The sequence below is a fragment of the Rhinichthys klamathensis genome, unplaced genomic scaffold (assembly GCF_029890125.1).
Source record: "Rhinichthys klamathensis goyatoka isolate OS25496 unplaced genomic scaffold, OSU_Roscu_1.1 h1tg000011l_1, whole genome shotgun sequence".
Classification (NCBI taxonomy): Eukaryota; Metazoa; Chordata; class Actinopteri; order Cypriniformes; family Leuciscidae; genus Rhinichthys; species Rhinichthys klamathensis.
The window spans coordinates 10,789,617-10,808,416 of NW_026606564.1; the positions used below are offsets into that span (position 1 = coordinate 10,789,617).

Consider the following 18,800-nt stretch of genomic DNA (forward strand, 5'->3'; position numbering starts at 1 on the left):
ACCTCTCTCAGAATATGTTTGCAGTGTCCTTGCACTCTTCATTATCCTACCCAACCTCGTAGGGGGCTCGTCGAATCGATCCCGAACTCAAACATATTCTTGGAGATTGAGCGTTATAACTCCGCCCCTTTGCTACCAGGATACCCATAATTCTTTCCCCCCAAAATTACGAAAGCAGCACACTTTTTGTTCTTTGAGTGAAGAGAGAACAATGAATAAACCTTTTTGTGCACATCACTCGCCTGTTTCGTAGACACACCATGCAGCCGTCAGTGCCAAAAAGCTTATTACATGGCAGTTTAAAGCTTGATACCACCCTGTCGTTACATGTCCAGATAAAAGCACCGGAGACGTCGCTACCTTCGCCAGGCATTCTTTCGCAGAGGCAATATCGTAGTCTATGAGGCTCATCCGAGACGTGATCTTTGCTGGTTGAAAACTTTACCCAATACCCCGCTGGGATGACTTGAAATACAGTCAGCCTTGGCAATTTTTGTCAGCTTCTTATGAGGCTTCGTGACTTGTTGAAAAAAAAGAATTGTGTTTTGGCTCCCTGAACGTGCTGCTTTCGCTGTGGTGGCGAAAGCATGAGCTTGAATAAGGCTGGTGTAGCCAGGATTAGGACCTCCCTTAGAATGTGTTTTTGTATTTCTAATGGTCATATCCATGCACCAGGGGGCTTCTTGTATTGACCCTGTCCTCAACAATGTTTTAAGAAATTAACATGAGCATTTTCTGCAGCTATAATTATATTATATTAAAGCTGCAGTAGGGAGTTTTGAGAAAACGTTGACTTAGCCTGAAAATTTGAACAAGCACAACTTACAGGTCCCACCCCCTTGCTCTCTGCTGCGCTACAGCCCTCCCTCCACAGCAGGCTAGTAAACAGGGCCACTGATAACAGCGGATAAAAAGTTATATGGCACATTTACTAATAGGGACTAAACGTCAATAATATGCTTTACATTGACTATGGCCTGCCCATACTTTGACTACAAACTTGGTCCTCAAATCATTATGTATTTTGCAATGGCCTACATGTAACTTTATCGTTGCACTCTTTCTATAAGTTATAAATAGCTAGTAAGATAACGGTAACTAACGTTAGAGTATGTAAGTAATTATTCTAGCGATATATAATGCTAGATAAGGTGTGCTAGTACATTATTTCAGCAACATGACAAGCCAGTGAATTAGCAGGTTTTAATTGTTGCTTAGCAGAGTGCGTGACATTTTATCTACATGTTATGCGGCTAGAGTTTTGACACCGAGTCAATGGGCTCTGTGTAATTCTTTCTTTTTCGCTTGTTTATCGTCATCAGTCTTTTTCCTTTTACCTCTTTGTTTTATGAGCAGGTGTCACTCGAGAATTGGCAGTTTAGGTTGTTTCTCCGTCATAAGCACAGCTGCAGCACGTCGGAAATCTTGAGTTTGAACGACGGTACGCGCTCGCGCTGTGCAAGAGAGGGGTGTGATCAGCGCGTACACGAGCGTGATTGACACTTCTAAGACATTCCGGTTGTTTCTGACCGGGAGCGTGTATTTCTTGCAAATGGCAATAGGACCACTAGGAGGAGCCAGAGGAGCGTGATTTTTACACAGATTATCTGTCTCATATTCTACTGTCAGGACATAATGACAGTTTTAGCAAATACATTTTTTCAAAAGTTACCTACAGCAGCTTTAAGGATGATGTCGTTAAAGTTGGCAGCAAGGTACTTTGAACGGCTTTGCCAGGCGCACTTGGCTCTCTCGAAACACTAAAGACATCATACGACGAGGATGGGATTCGAACCCACGCGTGCAGAGCACAATGGATTAGCAGTCCATCGCCTTAACCACTCGGCCACCTCGTCACTCGCCTGCACGTCTGCCCGAAGCTGGGCTGTGGTGTGTTTCTGCAGCTATTTTAAGGATGATGTCGTCAAAGTTGGCAGCAAGGTACTTTGAACGGCTTTTCCAGGCGCACTTGGCTCTCTCGAAACACTAAAGACATCAAACGACGAGGATGGGATTCGAACCCACGCGTGCAGAGCACAATGGATTAGCAGTCCATCGCCTTAACCACTCGGCCACCTCGTCACTCGCCTGCAAGTCTGCCCGAAGCTGGGCTGTGGTGTGGTTCTGCAGCTATTTTATGGATGATGTTGTTAAAGTTGGCAGCAAGGTACTTTGAACGGCTTTTCCAGGCGCACTTGGCTCTCTCGAAACACTAAAGACATCAATCGACGAGGATGGTATTCGAACTCACGCGTGCAGAGCACAATGGATAAGCAGTCCATCGCCTTAACCACTCGGCCACCTCGTCACTCGCCTGCAAGTCTGCCCGAAGCTGGGCTGTGGTGTGTTTCTGCAGCTATTTTAAGGATGATGTTGTTAAAGTTGTCAGCAAGGTACTTTGAACGGCTTTGCAGGTCAGTTGACGGTAACCCTTCGACTGACCTGCAAGGAGCATTGGGTTCTATGGGTTAGGAGACTCACAACTGTGTTGATAGAGGGAGATGTGCTTATGTTTATTTTCTGTGCTGCTTCTGCTTTGTTGGAAAGAACCTAGAGAGAACGCCTGTGTCGAGAAAAAGGCAGCATAGCTTGCATTGGACCTCTCTCAGAATATGTTTGCAGTGTCCTTGCACTCTTCATTATCCTACCCAACCTCGTAGGGGGCTCGTCGAATCGATCCCGAACTCAAACATATTCTTGGAGATTGAGCGTTATAACTCCGCCCCTTTGCTACCAGGATACCCATAATTCTTTCCCCCCAAAATTACGAAAGCAGCACACTTTTTGTTCTTTGAGTGAAGAGAGAACAATGAATAAACCTTTTTGTGCACATCACTCGCCTGTTTCGTAGACACACCATGCAGCCGTCAGTGCCAAAAAGCTTATTACATGGCAGTTTAAAGCTTGATACCACCCTGTCGTTACATGTCCAGATAAAAGCACGGGAGACGTCGCTACTTTCGCCAGGCATTCTTTCGCAGAGGCAATATCGTAGTCTATGAGGCTCATCCGAGACGTGATCTTTGCTGGTTGAAAACTTTACCCAATACCCCGCTGGGATGACTTGAAATACAGTCAGCCTTGGCAATTTTTGTCAGCTTCTTATGAGGCTTCGTGACTTGTTGAAAAAAAAGAATTGTGTTTTGGCTCCCTGAACGTGCTGCTTTCGCTGTGGTGGCGAAAGCATGAGCTTGAATAAGGCTGGTGTAGCCAGGATTAGGACCTCCCTTAGAATGTGTTTTTGTATTTCTAATGGTCATATCCATGCACCAGGGGGCTTCTTGTATTGACCCTGTCCTCAACAATGTTTTAAGAAATTAACATGAGCATTTTCTGCAGCTATAATTATATTATATTAAAGCTGCAGTAGGGAGTTTTGAGAAAACGTTGACTTAGCCTGAAAATTTGAACAAGCACAACTTACAGGTCCCACCCCCTTGCTCTCTGCTGCGCTACAGCCCTCCCTCCACAGCAGGCTAGTAAACAGGGCCACTGATAACAGCGGATAAAAAGTTATATGGCACATTTACTAATAGGGACTAAACGTCAATAATATGCTTTACATTGACTATGGCCTGCCCATACTTTGACTACAAACTTGGTCCTCAAATCATTATGTATTTTGCAATGGCCTACATGTAACTTTATCGTTGCACTCTTTCTATAAGTTATAAATAGCTAGTAAGATAACGGTAACTAACGTTAGAGTATGTAAGTAATTATTCTAGCGATATATAATGCTAGATAAGGTGTGCTAGTACATTATTTCAGCAACATGACAAGCCAGTGAATTAGCAGGTTTTAATTGTTGCTTAGCAGAGTGCGTGACATTTTATCTACATGTTATGCGGCTAGAGTTTTGACACCGAGTCAATGGGCTCTGTGTAATTCTTTCTTTTTCGCTTGTTTATCGTCATCAGTCTTTTTCCTTTTACCTCTTTGTTTTATGAGCAGGTGTCACTCGAGAATTGGCAGTTTAGGTTGTTTCTCCGTCATAAGTACAGCTGCAGCACGTCGGAAATCTTGAGTTTGAACGACGGTACGCGCTCGCGCTGTGCAAGAGAGGGGTGTGATCAGCGCGTACACGAGCGTGATTGACACTTCTAAGACATTCCGGTTGTTTCTGACCGGGAGCGTGTATTTCTTGCAAATGGCAATAGGACCACTAGGAGGAGCCAGAGGAGCGTGATTTTTACACAGATTATCTGTCTCATATTCTACTGTCAGGACATAATGACAGTTTTAGCAAATAAATTTTTTCAAAAGTTACCTACAGCAGCTTTAAGGATGATGTCGTTAAAGTTGGCAGCAAGGTACTTTGAACGGCTTTGCCAGGCGCACTTGGCTCTCTCGAAACACTAAAGACATCATACGACGAGGATGGGATTCGAACCCACGCGTGCAGAGCACAATGGATTAGCAGTCCATCGCCTTAACCACTCGGCCACCTCGTCACTCGCCTGCACGTCTGCCCGAAGCTGGGCTGTGGTGTGTTTCTGCAGCTATTTTAAGGATGATGTCGTCAAAGTTGGCAGCAAGGTACTTTGAACGGCTTTTCCAGGCGCACTTGGCTCTCTCGAAACACTAAAGACATCAATCGACGAGGATGGTATTCGAACTCACGCGTGCAGAGCACAATGGATAAGCAGTCCATCGCCTTAACCACTCGGCCACCTCGTCACTCGCCTGCAAGTCTGCCCGAAGCTGGGCAGTGGTGTGTTTCTGCAGCTATTTTAGGGATGATGTTGTTAAAGTTGTCAGCAACGTACTTTGAACGGCTTTGCAGGTCAGTTGACGGTAACCCTTCGACTGACCTGCAAGGAGCATTGGGTTCTATGGGTTAGGAGACTCACAACTGTGTTGATAGAGGGAGATGTGCTTATGTTTATTTTCTGTGCTGCTTCTGCTTTGTTGGAAAGAACCTAGAGAGAACGCCTGTGTCGAGAAAAAGGCAGCATAGCTTGCATTGGACCTCTCTCAGAATATGTTTGCAGTGTCCTTGCACTCTTCATTATCCTACCCAACCTCGTAGGGGGCTCGTCGAATCGATCCCCAACTCAAACATATTCTTGGAGATTGAGCGTTATAACTCCGCCCCTTTGCTACCAGGATACCCATAATTCTTTCCCCCCAAAATTACGAAAGCAGCACACTTTTTGTTCTTTGAGTGAAGAGAGAACAATGAATAAACCTTTTTGTGCACATCACTCGCCTGTTTCGTAGACACACCATGCAGCCGTCAGTGCCAAAAAGCTTATTACATGGCAGTTTAAAGCTTGATACCACCCTGTCGTTACATGTCCAGATAAAAGCACGGGAGACGTCGCTACCTTCGCCAGGCATTCTTTCGCAGAGGCAATATCGTAGTCTATGAGGCTAATCCGAGACGTGATCTTTGCTGGTTGAAAACTTTACCCAATACCCCGCTGGGATGACTTGAAATACAGTCAGCCTTGGCAATTTTTGTCAGCTTCTTATGAGGCTTCGTGACTTGTTGAAAAAAAAGAATTGTGTTTTGGCTCCCTGAACGTGCTGCTTTCGCTGTGGTGGCGAAAGCATGAGCTTGAATAAGGCTGGTGTAGCCAGGATTTGGACCTCCCTTAGAATGTGTTTTTGTATTTCTAATGGTCATATCCATGCACCAGGGGGCTTCTTGTATTGACCCTGTCCTCAACAATGTTTTAAGAAATTAACATGAGCATTTTCTGCAGCTATAATTATATTATATTAAAGCTGCAGTAGGGAGTTTTGAGAAAACGTTGACTTAGCCTGAAAATTTGAACAAGCACAACTTACAGGTCCCACCCCCTTGCTCTCTGCTGCGCTACAGCCCTCCCTCCACAGCAGGCTAGTAAACAGGGCCACTGATAACAGCGGATAAAAAGTTATATGGCACATTTACTAATAGGGACTAAACGTCAATAATATGCTTTACATTGACTATGGCCTGCCCATACTTTGACTACAAACTTGGTCCTCAAATCATTATGTATTTTGCAATGGCCTACATGTAACTTTATCGTTGCACTCTTTCTATAAGTTATAAATAGCTAGTAAGATAACGGTAACTAACGTTAGAGTATGTAAGTAATTATTCTAGCGATATATAATGCTAGATAAGGTGTGCTAGTACATTATTTCAGCAACATGACAAGCCAGTGAATTAGCAGGTTTTAATTGTTGCTTAGCAGAGTGCGTGACATTTTATCTACATGTTATGCGGCTAGAGTTTTGACACCGAGTCAATGGGCTCTGTGTAATTCTTTCTTTTTCGCTTGTTTATCGTCATCAGTCTTTTTCCTTTTACCTCTTTGTTTTATGAGCAGGTGTCACTCGAGAATTGGCAGTTTAGGTTGTTTCTCCGTCATAAGCACAGCTGCAGCACGTCAGAAATCTTGAGTTTGAACGACGGTACGCGCTCGCGCTGTGCAAGAGAGGGGTGTGATCAGCGCGTACACGAGCGTGATTGACACTTCTAAGACATTCCGGTTGTTTCTGACCGGGAGCGTGTATTTCTTGCAAATGGCAATAGGACCACTAGGAGGAGCCAGAGGAGCGTGATTTTTACACAGATTATCTGTCTCATATTCTACTGTCAGGACATAATGACAGTTTTAGCAAATACATTTTTTCAAAAGTTACCTACAGCAGCTTTAAGGATGATGTCGTTAAAGTTGGCAGCAAGGTACTTTGAACGGCTTTGCCAGGCGCACTTGGCTCTCTCGAAACACTAAAGACATCATACGACGAGGATGGGATTCGAACCCACGCGTGCAGAGCACAATGGATTAGCAGTCCATCGCCTTAACCACTCGGCCACCTCGTCACTCGCCTGCACGTCTGCCCGAAGCTGGGCTGTGGTGTGTTTCTGCAGCTATTTTAAGGATGATGTCGTCAAAGTTGGCAGCAAGGTACTTTGAACGGCTTTTCCAGGCGCACTTGGCTCTCTCGAAACACTAAAGACATCAATCGACGAGGATGGGATTCGAACCCACGCGTGCAGAGCACAATGGATTAGCAGTCCATCACCTTAACCACTCGGCCACCTTATCACTCGCCGGCACGTCTGCCCGAAGCTGGGCTGTGGTGTGTTTCTGCAGCTATTTTAAGGATGATGTTGTTAAAGTTGGCAGCAAAGTTCATTGAACGGCTTTGCCAGTCGCACTTGGCTCTCTCGAAACACTAAAGACATCAAACGACGAGGATGGGATTCGAACCCACGCGTGCAGAGCACAATGGATTAGCAGTCCATCGCCTTAACCACTCGGCCACCTCGTCACTCGCCTGCAAGTCTGCCCGAAGCTGGGCTGTGGTGTGTTTCTGCAGCTATTTTAAGGATGATGTTGTTAAAGTTGGCAGCAAGGTACTTTGAACGGCTTTTCCAGGCGCACTTGGCTCTCTCGAAACACTAAAGACATCAATCGACGAGGATGGTATTCGAACTCACGCGTGCAGAGCACAATGGATAAGCAGTCCATCGCCTTAACCACTCGGCCACCTCGTCACTCGCCTGCAAGTCTGCCCGAAGCTGGGCTGTGGTGTGTTTCTGCAGCTATTTTAAGGATGATGTTGTTAAAGTTGTCAGCAAGGTACTTTGAACGGCTTTGCAGGTCAGTTGACGGTAACCCTTCGACTGACCTGCAAGGAGCATTGGGTTCTATGGGTTAGGAGACTCACAACTGTGTTGATAGAGGGAGATGTGCTTATGTTTATTTTCTGTGCTGCTTCTGCTTTGTTGGAAAGAACCTAGAGAGAACGCCTGTGTCGAGAAAAAGGCAGCATAGCTTGCATTGGACCTCTCTCAGAATATGTTTGCAGTGTCCTTGCACTCTTCATTATCCTACCCAACCTCGTAGGGGGCTCGTCGAATCGATCCCGAACTCAAACATATTCTTGGAGATTGAGCGTTATAACTCCGCCCCTTTGCTACCAGGATACCCATAATTCTTTCCCCCCAAAATTACGAAAGCAGCACACTTTTTGTTCTTTGAGTGAAGAGAGAACAATGAATAAACCTTTTTGTGCACATCACTCGCCTGTTTCGTAGACACACCATGCAGCCGTCAGTGCCAAAAAGCTTATTTCATGGCAGTTTAAAGCTTGATACCACCCTGTCGTTACATGTCCAGATAAAAGCACGGGAGACGTCGCTACCTTCGCCAGGCATTCTTTCGCAGAGGCAATATCGTAGTCTATGAGGCTCATCCGAGACGTGATCTTTGCTGGTTGAAAACTTTACCCAATACCCTGCTGGGATGACTTGAAATACAGTCAGCCTTGGCAATTTTTGTCAGCTTCTTATGAGGCTTCGTGACTTGTTGAAAAAAAAGAATTGTGTTTTGGCTCCCTGAACGTGCTGCTTTCGCTGTGGTGGCGAAAGCATGAGCTTGAATAAGGCTGGTGTAGCCAGGATTAGGACCTCCCTTAGAATGTGTTTTTGTATTTCTAATGGTCATATCCATGCACCAGGGGGCTTCTTGTATTGACCCTGTCCTCAACAATGTTTTAAGAAATTAACATGAGCATTTTCTGCAGCTATAATTATATTATATTAAAGCTGCAGTAGGGAGTTTTGAGAAAACGTTGACTTAGCCTGAAAATTTGAACAAGCACAACTTACAGGTCCCACCCCCTTGCTCTCTGCTGCGCTACAGCCCTCCCTCCACAGCAGGCTAGTAAACAGGGCCACTGATAACAGCGGATAAAAAGTTATATGGCACATTTACTAATAGGGACTAAACGTCAATAATATGCTTTACATTGACTATGGCCTGCCCATACTTTGACTACAAACTTGGTCCTCATATCATTATGTATTTTGCAATGGCCTACATGTAACTTTATCGTTGCACTCTTTCTATAAGTTATAAATAGCTAGTAAGATAACGGTAACTAACGTTAGAGTATGTAAGTAATTATTCTAGCGATATATAATGCTAGATAAGGTGTGCTACTACATTATTTCAGCAACATGACAAGCCAGTGAATTAGCAGGTTTTAATTGTTGCTTAGCAGAGTGCGTGACATTTTATCTACATGTTATGCGGCTAGAGTTTTGACACCGAGTCAATGGGCTCTGTGTAATTCTTTCTTTTTCGCTTGTTTATCGTCATCAGTCTTTTTCCTTTTACCTCTTTGTTTTATGAGCAGGTGTCACTCGAGAATTGGCAGTTTAGGTTGTTTCTCCGTCATAAGCACAGCTGCAGCACGCCGGAAATCTTAAGTTTGAACGACGGTACGCGCTCGCGCTGTGCAAGAGAGGGGTGTGATCAGCGCGTACACGAGCGTGATTGACACTTCTAAGACATTCCGGTTGTTTCTGACCGGGAGCGTGTATTTCTTGCAAATGGCAATAGGACCACTAGGAGGAGCCAGAGGAGCGTGATTTTTACACAGATTATCTGTCTCATATTCTACTGTCAGGACATAATGACAGTTTTAGCAAATACATTTTTTCAAAAGTTACCTACAGCATCTTTAAGGATGATGTCGTTAAAGTTGGCAGCAAGGTACTTTGAACGGCTTTGCCAGGCGCACTTGGCTCTCTCGAAACACTAAAGACATCAGACGACGAGGATGGGATTCGAACCCACGCGTGCAGAGCACAATGGATTAGCAGTCCATCGCCTTAACCACTCGGCCACCTCGTCACTCGCCTGCACGTTTGCCCGAAGCTGGGCTGTGGTGTGTTTCTGCAGCTATTTTAAGGATGATGTCATCAAAGTTGGCAGCAAGGTACTTTGAACGGCTTTTCCAGGCGCACTTGGCTCTCTCGAAACACTAAAGACATCAATCGACGAGGATGGGATTCGAACCCACGCGTGCAGAGCACAATGGATTAGCAGTCCATCGCCTTAACTACTCGGCCACCTCGTCACTCGCCGGCACGTCTGCCCGAAGCTGGGCTGTGGTGTGTTTCTGCAGCTATTTTAAGGATGATGTTGTTAATGTTGGCAGCAAAGTTCATTGAACGGCTTTGCCAGTCGCACTTGGCTCTCTCGAAACACTAAAGACATCAAACGACGAGGATGGGATTCGAACCCACGCGTGCAGAGCACAATGGATTAGCAGTCCATCGCCTTAACCACTCGGCCACCTCGTCACTCGCCTGCACGCCTGCCCGAAGCTGGGCTGTGGTGTGTTTCTGCAGCTATTTTAAGGATGATGTCGTCAAAGTTGGCAGCAAGGTACTTTGAACGGCTTTACCAGGCGCACTTGGCTCTCTCGAAACACTAAAGACATCAATCGACGAGGATGGGATTCGAACCCACGCGTGCAGAGCACAATGGATTAGCAGTCCATCGCCTTAACCACTCGGCCACCTCGTCACTCGCCGGCACGTCTGCCCGAAGCTGGGCTGTGGTGTGTTTCTGCAGCTATTTTAAGGATGATGTTGTTAAAGTTGGCAGCAAAGTTCATTGAACGGCTTTGCCAGTCGCACTTGGCTCTCTCGAAACACTAAAGACATCAAACGACGAGGATGGGATTCGAACCCACGCGTGCAGAGCACAATGGATTAGCAGTCCATCGCCTTAACCACTCGGCCACCTCGTCACTCGCCGGCACGTTTGCCCGAAGCTGGGCTGTGGTGTGTTTCTGCAGCTATTTTAAGGATGATGTTGTTAAAGTTGGCAGTAAAGTTCATTGAACGGCTTTGCCAGTCGCACTTGGCTCTCTCGAAACACTAAAGACATCAAACGACGAGGATGGGATTCGAACCCACGCGTGCAGAGCACAATGGATTAGCAGCCCATCGCCTTAACCACTCGGCCACCTCGTCACTCGCCTGCAAGTATGCCCGAAGCTGGGCTGTGGTGTGTTTCTGCAGCTATTTTAAGGATGATGTTGTTAAAGTTGTCAGCAAGGTACTTTGAACGGCTTTGCAGGTCAGTTGACGGTAACCCTTCGACTGACCTGCAAGGAGCATTGGGTTCTATGGGTTAGGAGACTCACAACTGTGTTGATAGAGGGAGATGTGCTTATGTTTATTTTCTGTGCTGCTTCTGCTTTGTTGGAAAGAACCTAGAGAGAACGCCTGTGTCGAGAAAAAGGCAGCATAGCTTGCATTGGACCTCTCTCAGAATATGTTTGCAGTGTCCTTGCACTCTTCATTATCCTACCCAACCTCGTAGGGGGCTCGTCGAATCGATCCCGAACTCAAACATATTCTTGGAGATTGAGCGTTATAACTCCGCCCCTTTGCTACCAGGATACCCATAATTCTTTCCCCCCAAAATTACGAAAGCAGCACACTTTTTGTTCTTTGAGTGAAGAGAGAACAAGGAATAAACCTTTTTGTGCACATCACTCGCCTGTTTCGTAGACACACCATGCAGCCGTCAGTGCCAAAAAGCTTATTACATGGCAGTTTAAAGCTTGATACCACCCTGTCGTTACATGTCCAGATAAAAGCACGGGAGACGTCGCTACCTTCGCCAGGCATTCTTTCGCAGAGGCAATATCGTAGTCTATGAGGCTCATCCGAGACGTGATCTTTGCTGGTTGAAAACTTTACCCAATACCCCGCTGGGATGACTTGAAATACAGTCAGCCTTGGCAATTTTTGTCAGCTTCTTATGAGGCTTCGTGACTTGTTGAAAAAAAAGAATTGTGTTTTGGCTCCCTGAACGTGCTGCTTTCGCTGTGGTGGCGAAAGCATGAGCTTGAATAAGGCTGGTGTAGCCAGGATTAGGACCTCCCTTAGAATGTGTTTTTGTATTTCTAATGGTCATATCCATGCACCAGGGGGCTTCTTGTATTGACCCTGTCCTCAACAATGTTTTAAGAAATTAACATGAGCATTTTCTGCAGCTATAATTATATTATATTAAAGCTGCAGTAGGGAGTTTTGAGAAAACGTTGACTTAGCCTGAAAATTTGAACAAGCACAACTTACAGGTCCCACCCCCTTGCTCTCTGCTGCGCTACAGCCCTCCCTCCACAGCAGGCTAGTAAACAGGGCCACTGATAACAGCGGATAAAAAGTTATATGGCACATTTACTAATAGGGACTAAACGTCAATAATATGCTTTACATTGACTATGGCCTGCCCATACTTTGACTACAAACTTGGTCCTCAAATCATTATGTATTTTGCAATGGCCTACATGTAACTTTATCGTTGCACTCTTTCTATAAGTTATAAATAGCTAGTAAGATAACGGTAACTAACGTTAGAGTATGTAAGTAATTATTCTAGCGATATATAATGCTAGATAAGGTGTGCTAGTACATTATTTCAGCAACATGACAAGCCAGTGAATTAGCAGGTTTTAACTGTTGCTTAGCAGAGTGCGTGACATTTTATCTACATGTTATGCGGCTAGAGTTTTGACACCGAGTCAATGGGCTCTGTGTAATTCTTTCTTTTTCGCTTGTTTATCGTCATCAGTCTTTTTCCTTTTACCTCTTTGTTTTATGAGCAGGTGTCACTCGAGAATTGGCAGTTTAGGTTGTTTCTCCGTCATAAGCACAGCTGCAGCACGGCGGAAATCTTAAGTTTGAACGACGGTACGCGCTCGCGCTGTGCAAGAGAGGGGTGTGATCAGCGCGTACACGAGCGTGATTGACACTTCTAAGACATTCCGGTTGTTTCTGACCGGGAGCGTGTATTTCTTGCAAATGGCAATAGGACCACTAGGAGGAGCCAGAGGAGCGTGATTTTTACACAGATTATCTGTCTCATATTCTACTGTCAGGACATAATGACAGTTTTAGCAAATAAATTTTTTCAAAAGTTACCTACAGCAGCTTTAAGGATGATGTCGTTAAAGTTGGCAGCAAGGTACTTTGAACGGCTTTGCCAGGCGCACTTGGCTCTCTCGAAACACTAAAGACATCATACGACGAGGATGGGATTCGAACCCACGCGTGCAGAGCACAATGGATTAGCAGTCCATCGCCTTAACCACTCGGCCACCTCGTCACTCGCCTGCACGTCTGCCCGAAGCTGGGCTGTGGTGTGTTTCTGCAGCTATTTTAAGGATGATGTCGTCAAAGTTGGCAGCAAGGTACTTTGAACGGCTTTACCAGGCGCACTTGGCTCTCTCGAAACACTAAAGACATCAATCGACGAGGATGGGATTCTAACCCACGCGTGCAGAGCACAATGGATTAGCAGTCCATCGCCTTAACCACTCGGCCACCTCGTCACTCGCCTGCAAGTCTGCCTGAAGCTGGGCTGTGGTGTGTTTCTGCAGCTATTTTAAGGATGATGTTGTTAAAGTTGTCAGCAAGGTACTTTGAACGGCTTTGCAGGTCAGTTGACGGTAACCCTTCGACTGACCTGCAAGGAGCATTGGGTTCTATGGGTTAGGAGACTCACAACTGTGTTGATAGAGGGAGATGTGCTTATGTTTATTTTCTGTGCTGCTTCTGCTTTGTTGGAAAGAACCTAGAGAGAACGCCTGTGTCGAGAAAAAGGCAGCATAGCTTGCATTGGACCTCTCTCAGAATATGTTTGCAGTGTCCTTGCACTCTTCATTATCCTACCCAACCTCGTAGGGGGCTCGTCGAATCGATCCCGAACTCAAACATATTCTTGGAGATTGAGCGTTATAACTCCGCCCCTTTGCTACCAGGATACCCATAATTCTTTCCCCCCAAAATTACGAAAGCAGCACACTTTTTGTTCTTTGAGTGAAGAGAGAACAAGGAATAAACCTTTTTGTGCACATCACTCGCCTGTTTCGTAGACACACCATGCAGCCGTCAGTGCCAAAAAGCTTATTACATGGCAGTTTAAAGCTTGATACCACCCTGTCGTTACATGTCCAGATAAAAGCACGGGAGACGTCGCTACCTTCGCCAGGCATTCTTTCGCAGAGGCAATATCGTAGTCTATGAGGCTCATCCGAGACGTGATCTTTGCTGGTTGAAAACTTTACCCAATACCCCGCTGGGATGACTTGAAATACAGTCAGCCTTGGCAATTTTTGTCAGCTTCTTATGAGGCTTCGTGACTTGTTGAAAAATAAGAATTGTGTTTTGGCTCCCTGAACGTGCTGCTTTCGCTGTGGTGGCGAAAGCATGAGCTTGAATAAGGCTGGTGTAGCCAGGATTAGGACCTCCCTTAGAATGTGTTTTTGTATTTCTAATGGTCATATCCATGCACCAGGGGGCTTCTTGTATTGACCCTGTCCTCAACAATGTTTTAAGAAATTAACATGAGCATTTTCTGTAGCTATAATTATATTATATTAAAGCTGCAGTAGGGAGTTTTGAGAAAACGTTGACTTAGCCTGAAAATTTGAACAAGCACAACTTACAGGTCCCACCCCCTTGCTCTCTGCTGCGCTACAGCCCTCCCTCCACAGCAGGCTAGTAAACAGGGCCACTGATAACAGCGGATAAAAAGTTATATGGCACATTTACTAATAGGGACTAAACGTCAATAATATGCTTTACATTGACTATGGCCTGCCCATACTTTGACTACAAACTTGGTCCTCAAATCATTATGTATTTTGCAATGGCCTACATGTAACTTTATCGTTGCACTCTTTCTATAAGTTATAAATAGCTAGTAAGATAACGGTAACCAGTGGCGGTTCTAGCCCATTTCAACTGGGGGGGCCAAGCTGGGGCCAGTTGTACTGTTAGAGGGGCCAGTTACATTTAGACCTTATTGTTGTCATATCATTTTCTGCACTGCTGCAGGCATTAACAGGCAAAATACCGTGTTTATAATCATTCAACAATGTATTTGCATTTCCATTATATTTTTACATTTGCATTACATATTCAGTATTAGTCACAGTAACTGTAATAGACATGATGTCCTTTTTTCTCTTCATTTTGAGAACTATAGAGCAAAAGCAATGGGGACCAAGAAGCTTATTAATTCATTTACTGAAAATAACTGACTTGATATGTCTAACCGTTTACACTTTACAGGGTTCCTGCACACTTTTTAAAGTCAAATTTAAGGCTTTTTAAGACCTAAAGAAATCAAAATTAATACCGTACATTAGGGGTGTGCAATATTGACAAAAATATATTTCAATATTTTCAACATTTTGTTAATAATTAGATAATATTTTACTGATTGTGTTTTTGTGCTGGTGCCATGGCTGGTTTAGGCCTGTTGTTGACAGCTGAATCACGAAGATATTAATATTTTTCATATTCTATGCAGTAGTCAGTTCACAGCAGTGACAGAAATACATTTTTTAATTAAGAGGCAATATTTGCCGCCTTAAATTGATTTCCAGGGGCATTTTCACCTATATATGGACATTTTTTCTAAACTTATTTAGAGTTATGCATCACCTTTTATGTCAAATACTAACATTCAAATTATACAGTAATTATACTTATTTATACAATAATACTTAATTATGCAATAATTATACAGTACCACTGTTACCAGTCAAATTAGTTAATTCAATCAAAATCCATCTTTGCAGTGCAGAGGTGACACAGAAGTGGCATTAATATATTTACACTCCATTTACAATTGCATAAATAAAGCTATGAGATTTTTTTTAAATCAATATTTAAAAATAAAATTATTTCTAATTTTAACGTTTTAATTAAAGGATACTTTAAATATGAAACTAAAACCGCCAGTAGGCGGCGGCAAGTCCCTGTAAGAGGGATTCATTCATTCAAACGAATTGTTCAAACGGCTGATTTATTCGGGAAAGCAGCAAGTGATTCGTTAAAAACGCGGATTTCAGTCAATAAATCATCGCTGTGTTGCATTGAGACTCACTACTACGGTTTCATTATGAAATTCTAGTCGGCGAAATAAAGGGAAAACAAACAATATTGACAATATTGTGTCTAAAAAGTAACTCCCAATGTTAACTTATTGTTAATTTAACTGTTGTATAACATAAATATCACAGTTGCAATTGTGCACGGGAAAACGGCACTCTTGCTGATGTGATATTCTAATATAAGAACATAATATGATATAAATATAAGACAAAAACTAATTTGGGGACATAGCCTACCTATGAACTGCACACAGCAGTGAAAGGACGATAGACAAATGCTATGTCAGCTCACAGTGCCTCGTACATAGTTAAAACAATGATTACAATATCATAATAGACAATACACATCGCACACGCCATACGCACATAAAGAATGAACTTACAACTGAACTGACATTTACCAACTTTCTTCTTCTCTCCTCTCTCGCGTGCAGGAGACAGGCGTTATTCTGCCGCGATTCCCGCGAATGTGATGCGAATTGTCACGTGAAAATGCAAATCCACAAAGATAGAAAAATAAAAAATAATACGCATACGATAGCAAAAAACAGTTTTGTAAAAATTATTTCAAACTCCACATGTAGGGGGGCCACAAGGGGGGCCAAGCTTTTTGTCACAGGGGCACGGGCCCCCCTGGCCCCCCCTCTAGAACCGCCACTGACGGTAACTAACGTTAGAGTATGTAAGTAATTATTCTAGCGATATATAATGCTAGATAAGGTGTGCTAGTACATTATTTCAGCAACATGACAAGCCAGTGAATTAGCAGGTTTTAACTGTTGCTTAGCAGAGTGCGTGACATTTTATCTACATGTTATGCGGCTAGAGTTTTGACACCGAGTCAATGGGCTCTGTGTAATTCTTTCTTTTTCGCTTGTTTATCGTCATCAGTCTTTTTCCTTTTACCTCTTTGTTTTATGAGCAGGTGTCACTCGAGAATTGGCAGTTTAGGTTGTTTCTCCGTCATAAGCACAGCTGCAGCACGCCGGAAATCTTGAGTTTGAACGACGGTACGCGCTCGCGCTGTGCAAGAGAGGGGTGTGATCAGCGCGTACACGAGCGTGATTGACACTTCTAAGACATTCCGGTTGTTTCTGACCGGGAGCGTGTATTTCTTGCAAATGGCAATAGGACCACTAGGAGGAGCCAGAGGAGCGTGATTTTTACACAGATTATCTGTCTCATATTCTACTGTCAGGACATAATGACAGTTTTAGCAAATACATTTTTTCAAAAGTTACCTACAGCAGCTTTAAGGATGATGTCGTTAAAGTTGGCAGCAAGGTGCTTTGAACGGCTTTGCCAGGCGCACTTGGCTCTCTCGAAACACTAAAGACATCATACGACGAGGATGGGATTCGAACACACGCGTGCAGAGCACAATGGATTAGCAGTCCATCGCCTTAACCACTCGGCCACCTCGTCACTCGCCTGCACGTTTGCCCGAAGCTGGGCTGTGGTGTGTTTCTGCAGCTATTTTAAGGATGATGTCGTCAAAGTTGGCAGCAAGGTACTTTGAACGGCTTTTCCAGGCGCACTTGGCTCTCTCGAAACACTAAAGACATCAATCGACGAGGATGGGATTCGAACCCACGCGTGCAGAGCACAATGGATTAGCAGTCCATCGCCTTAACCACTCGGCCACCTCGTCACTCGCCGGCACGTCTGCCCGAAGCTGGGCTGTGGTGTGTTTCTGCAGCTATTTTAAGGATGATGTTGTTAATGTTGGCAGCAAAGTTCATTGAACGGCTTTGCCAGTCGCACTTGGCTCTCTCGAAACACTAAAGACATCAAACGACGAGGATGGGATTCGAACCCACGCGTGCAGAGCACAATGGATTAGCAGTCCATCGCCTTAACCACTCGGCCACCTCGTCACTCGCCTGCACGTCTGCCCGAAGCTGGGCTGTGGTGTGTTTCTGCAGCTATTTTAAGGATGATGTCGTCAAAGTTGGCAGCAAGGTACTTTGAACGGCTTTACCAGGCGCACTTGGCTCTCTCGAAACACTAAAGACATCAATCGACGAGGATGGGATTCGAACCCACGCGTGCAGAGCACAATGGATTAGCAGTCCATCGCCTTAACCACTCGGCCACCTCGTCACTCGCCGGCACGTCTGCCCGAAGCTGGGCTGTGGTGTGTTTCTGCAGCTATTTTAAGGATGATGTTGTTAATGTTGGCAGCAAAGTTCATTGAACGGCTTTGCCAGTCGCACTTGGCTCTCTCGAAACACTAAAGACATCAAACGACGAGGATGGGATTCGAACCCACGCGTGCAGAGCACAATGGATTAGCAGTCCATCGCCTTAACCACTCGGCCACCTCGTCACTCGCCTGCACGTCTGCCCGAAGCTGGGCTGTGGTGTGTTTCTGCAGCTATTTTAAGGATGATGTCGTCAAAGTTGGCAGCAAGGTACTTTGAACGGCTTTACCAGGCGCACTTGGCTCTCTCGAAACACTAAAGACATCAATCGACGAGGATGGGATTCGAACCCACGCGTGCAGAGCACAATGGATTAGCAGTCCATCGCCTTAACCACTCGGCCACCTCGTTACTCGCCGGCACGTCTGCCCGAAGCTGGGCTGTGGTGTGTTTCTGCAGCTATTTTAAGGATGATGTTGTTAAAGTTGGCAGCAAAGTTCATTGAACGGCTTTGCCAGTCGCACTTCGCTCTCTCGAAACACTAAAGACATCAAACGACGAGGATGGGATTCGAACCCACGCGTGCAGAGCACAATGGATTAGCAGTCCATCGCCTTAACCACTCGGCCACCTCGTCACTCGCCTGCAAGTCTGCCCGAAGCTGGGCTGTGGTGTGTTTCTGCAGCTATTTTAAGGATGATGTTGTTAAAGTTGGCAGCAAGGTACTTTGAACGGCTTTTCCAGGCGCACTTGGCTCTCTCGAAACACTAAAGACATCAATCGACGAGGATGGGATTCGAACCCACGCGTGCAGAGCACAATGGATTAGCAGTCCATCGCCTTAACCACTCGGCCACCTCGTCACTCGCCTGCAAGTCTGCCTGAAGCTGGGCTGTGGTGTGTTTCTGCAGCTATTTTAAGGATGATGTTGTT

At 44.9% G+C, this 18,800-nt stretch overlaps 22 non-coding genes across 22 annotated transcripts; 6 read left to right on the forward strand and 16 right to left on the reverse strand.

The window, feature by feature from the left end:
• Positions 1-371: 371 nt before the first annotated feature.
• Positions 372-512, forward strand: LOC130101979 (U4 spliceosomal RNA). Its single transcript, XR_008809087.1, has one exon. It is a non-coding gene; the product is annotated as a U4 spliceosomal RNA (small nuclear RNA).
• Positions 513-1,774: 1,262 nt separating this feature from the next.
• On the reverse strand, positions 1,775-1,856 carry trnas-gcu (transfer RNA serine (anticodon GCU)). The gene has a single exon. It is a non-coding gene; the product is annotated as a tRNA-Ser (tRNA).
• Positions 1,857-2,000: 144 nt separating this feature from the next.
• trnas-gcu (transfer RNA serine (anticodon GCU)) lies at positions 2,001-2,082 on the reverse strand. The gene has a single exon. It is a non-coding gene; the product is annotated as a tRNA-Ser (tRNA).
• Positions 2,083-2,969: 887 nt separating this feature from the next.
• LOC130101986 (U4 spliceosomal RNA) lies at positions 2,970-3,110 on the forward strand. The gene has a single exon (XR_008809090.1). It is a non-coding gene; the product is annotated as a U4 spliceosomal RNA (small nuclear RNA).
• A 1,262-nt stretch (positions 3,111-4,372) lies between these two features.
• trnas-gcu (transfer RNA serine (anticodon GCU)) lies at positions 4,373-4,454 on the reverse strand. Its single transcript has one exon. It is a non-coding gene; the product is annotated as a tRNA-Ser (tRNA).
• An 887-nt stretch (positions 4,455-5,341) lies between these two features.
• LOC130101798 (U4 spliceosomal RNA) lies at positions 5,342-5,482 on the forward strand. The gene has a single exon (XR_008809045.1). It is a non-coding gene; the product is annotated as a U4 spliceosomal RNA (small nuclear RNA).
• A 1,262-nt stretch (positions 5,483-6,744) lies between these two features.
• Positions 6,745-6,826, reverse strand: trnas-gcu (transfer RNA serine (anticodon GCU)). The gene has a single exon. It is a non-coding gene; the product is annotated as a tRNA-Ser (tRNA).
• A 370-nt stretch (positions 6,827-7,196) lies between these two features.
• On the reverse strand, positions 7,197-7,278 carry trnas-gcu (transfer RNA serine (anticodon GCU)). Its single transcript has one exon. It is a non-coding gene; the product is annotated as a tRNA-Ser (tRNA).
• An 887-nt stretch (positions 7,279-8,165) lies between these two features.
• On the forward strand, positions 8,166-8,306 carry LOC130102263 (U4 spliceosomal RNA). The gene has a single exon (XR_008809172.1). It is a non-coding gene; the product is annotated as a U4 spliceosomal RNA (small nuclear RNA).
• Positions 8,307-9,568: 1,262 nt separating this feature from the next.
• Positions 9,569-9,650, reverse strand: trnas-gcu (transfer RNA serine (anticodon GCU)). Its single transcript has one exon. It is a non-coding gene; the product is annotated as a tRNA-Ser (tRNA).
• A 370-nt stretch (positions 9,651-10,020) lies between these two features.
• On the reverse strand, positions 10,021-10,102 carry trnas-gcu (transfer RNA serine (anticodon GCU)). The gene has a single exon. It is a non-coding gene; the product is annotated as a tRNA-Ser (tRNA).
• Positions 10,103-10,246: 144 nt separating this feature from the next.
• On the reverse strand, positions 10,247-10,328 carry trnas-gcu (transfer RNA serine (anticodon GCU)). Its single transcript has one exon. It is a non-coding gene; the product is annotated as a tRNA-Ser (tRNA).
• Positions 10,329-10,472: 144 nt separating this feature from the next.
• Positions 10,473-10,554, reverse strand: trnas-gcu (transfer RNA serine (anticodon GCU)). The gene has a single exon. It is a non-coding gene; the product is annotated as a tRNA-Ser (tRNA).
• An 887-nt stretch (positions 10,555-11,441) lies between these two features.
• Positions 11,442-11,582, forward strand: LOC130101989 (U4 spliceosomal RNA). The gene has a single exon (XR_008809091.1). It is a non-coding gene; the product is annotated as a U4 spliceosomal RNA (small nuclear RNA).
• A 1,262-nt stretch (positions 11,583-12,844) lies between these two features.
• Positions 12,845-12,926, reverse strand: trnas-gcu (transfer RNA serine (anticodon GCU)). The gene has a single exon. It is a non-coding gene; the product is annotated as a tRNA-Ser (tRNA).
• Positions 12,927-13,813: 887 nt separating this feature from the next.
• On the forward strand, positions 13,814-13,954 carry LOC130101996 (U4 spliceosomal RNA). Its single transcript, XR_008809092.1, has one exon. It is a non-coding gene; the product is annotated as a U4 spliceosomal RNA (small nuclear RNA).
• Positions 13,955-17,292: 3,338 nt separating this feature from the next.
• On the reverse strand, positions 17,293-17,374 carry trnas-gcu (transfer RNA serine (anticodon GCU)). Its single transcript has one exon. It is a non-coding gene; the product is annotated as a tRNA-Ser (tRNA).
• A 144-nt stretch (positions 17,375-17,518) lies between these two features.
• Positions 17,519-17,600, reverse strand: trnas-gcu (transfer RNA serine (anticodon GCU)). The gene has a single exon. It is a non-coding gene; the product is annotated as a tRNA-Ser (tRNA).
• Positions 17,601-17,744: 144 nt separating this feature from the next.
• On the reverse strand, positions 17,745-17,826 carry trnas-gcu (transfer RNA serine (anticodon GCU)). The gene has a single exon. It is a non-coding gene; the product is annotated as a tRNA-Ser (tRNA).
• Positions 17,827-17,970: 144 nt separating this feature from the next.
• trnas-gcu (transfer RNA serine (anticodon GCU)) lies at positions 17,971-18,052 on the reverse strand. The gene has a single exon. It is a non-coding gene; the product is annotated as a tRNA-Ser (tRNA).
• Positions 18,053-18,422: 370 nt separating this feature from the next.
• On the reverse strand, positions 18,423-18,504 carry trnas-gcu (transfer RNA serine (anticodon GCU)). The gene has a single exon. It is a non-coding gene; the product is annotated as a tRNA-Ser (tRNA).
• Positions 18,505-18,648: 144 nt separating this feature from the next.
• On the reverse strand, positions 18,649-18,730 carry trnas-gcu (transfer RNA serine (anticodon GCU)). Its single transcript has one exon. It is a non-coding gene; the product is annotated as a tRNA-Ser (tRNA).
• Positions 18,731-18,800: the final 70 nt, after the last annotated feature.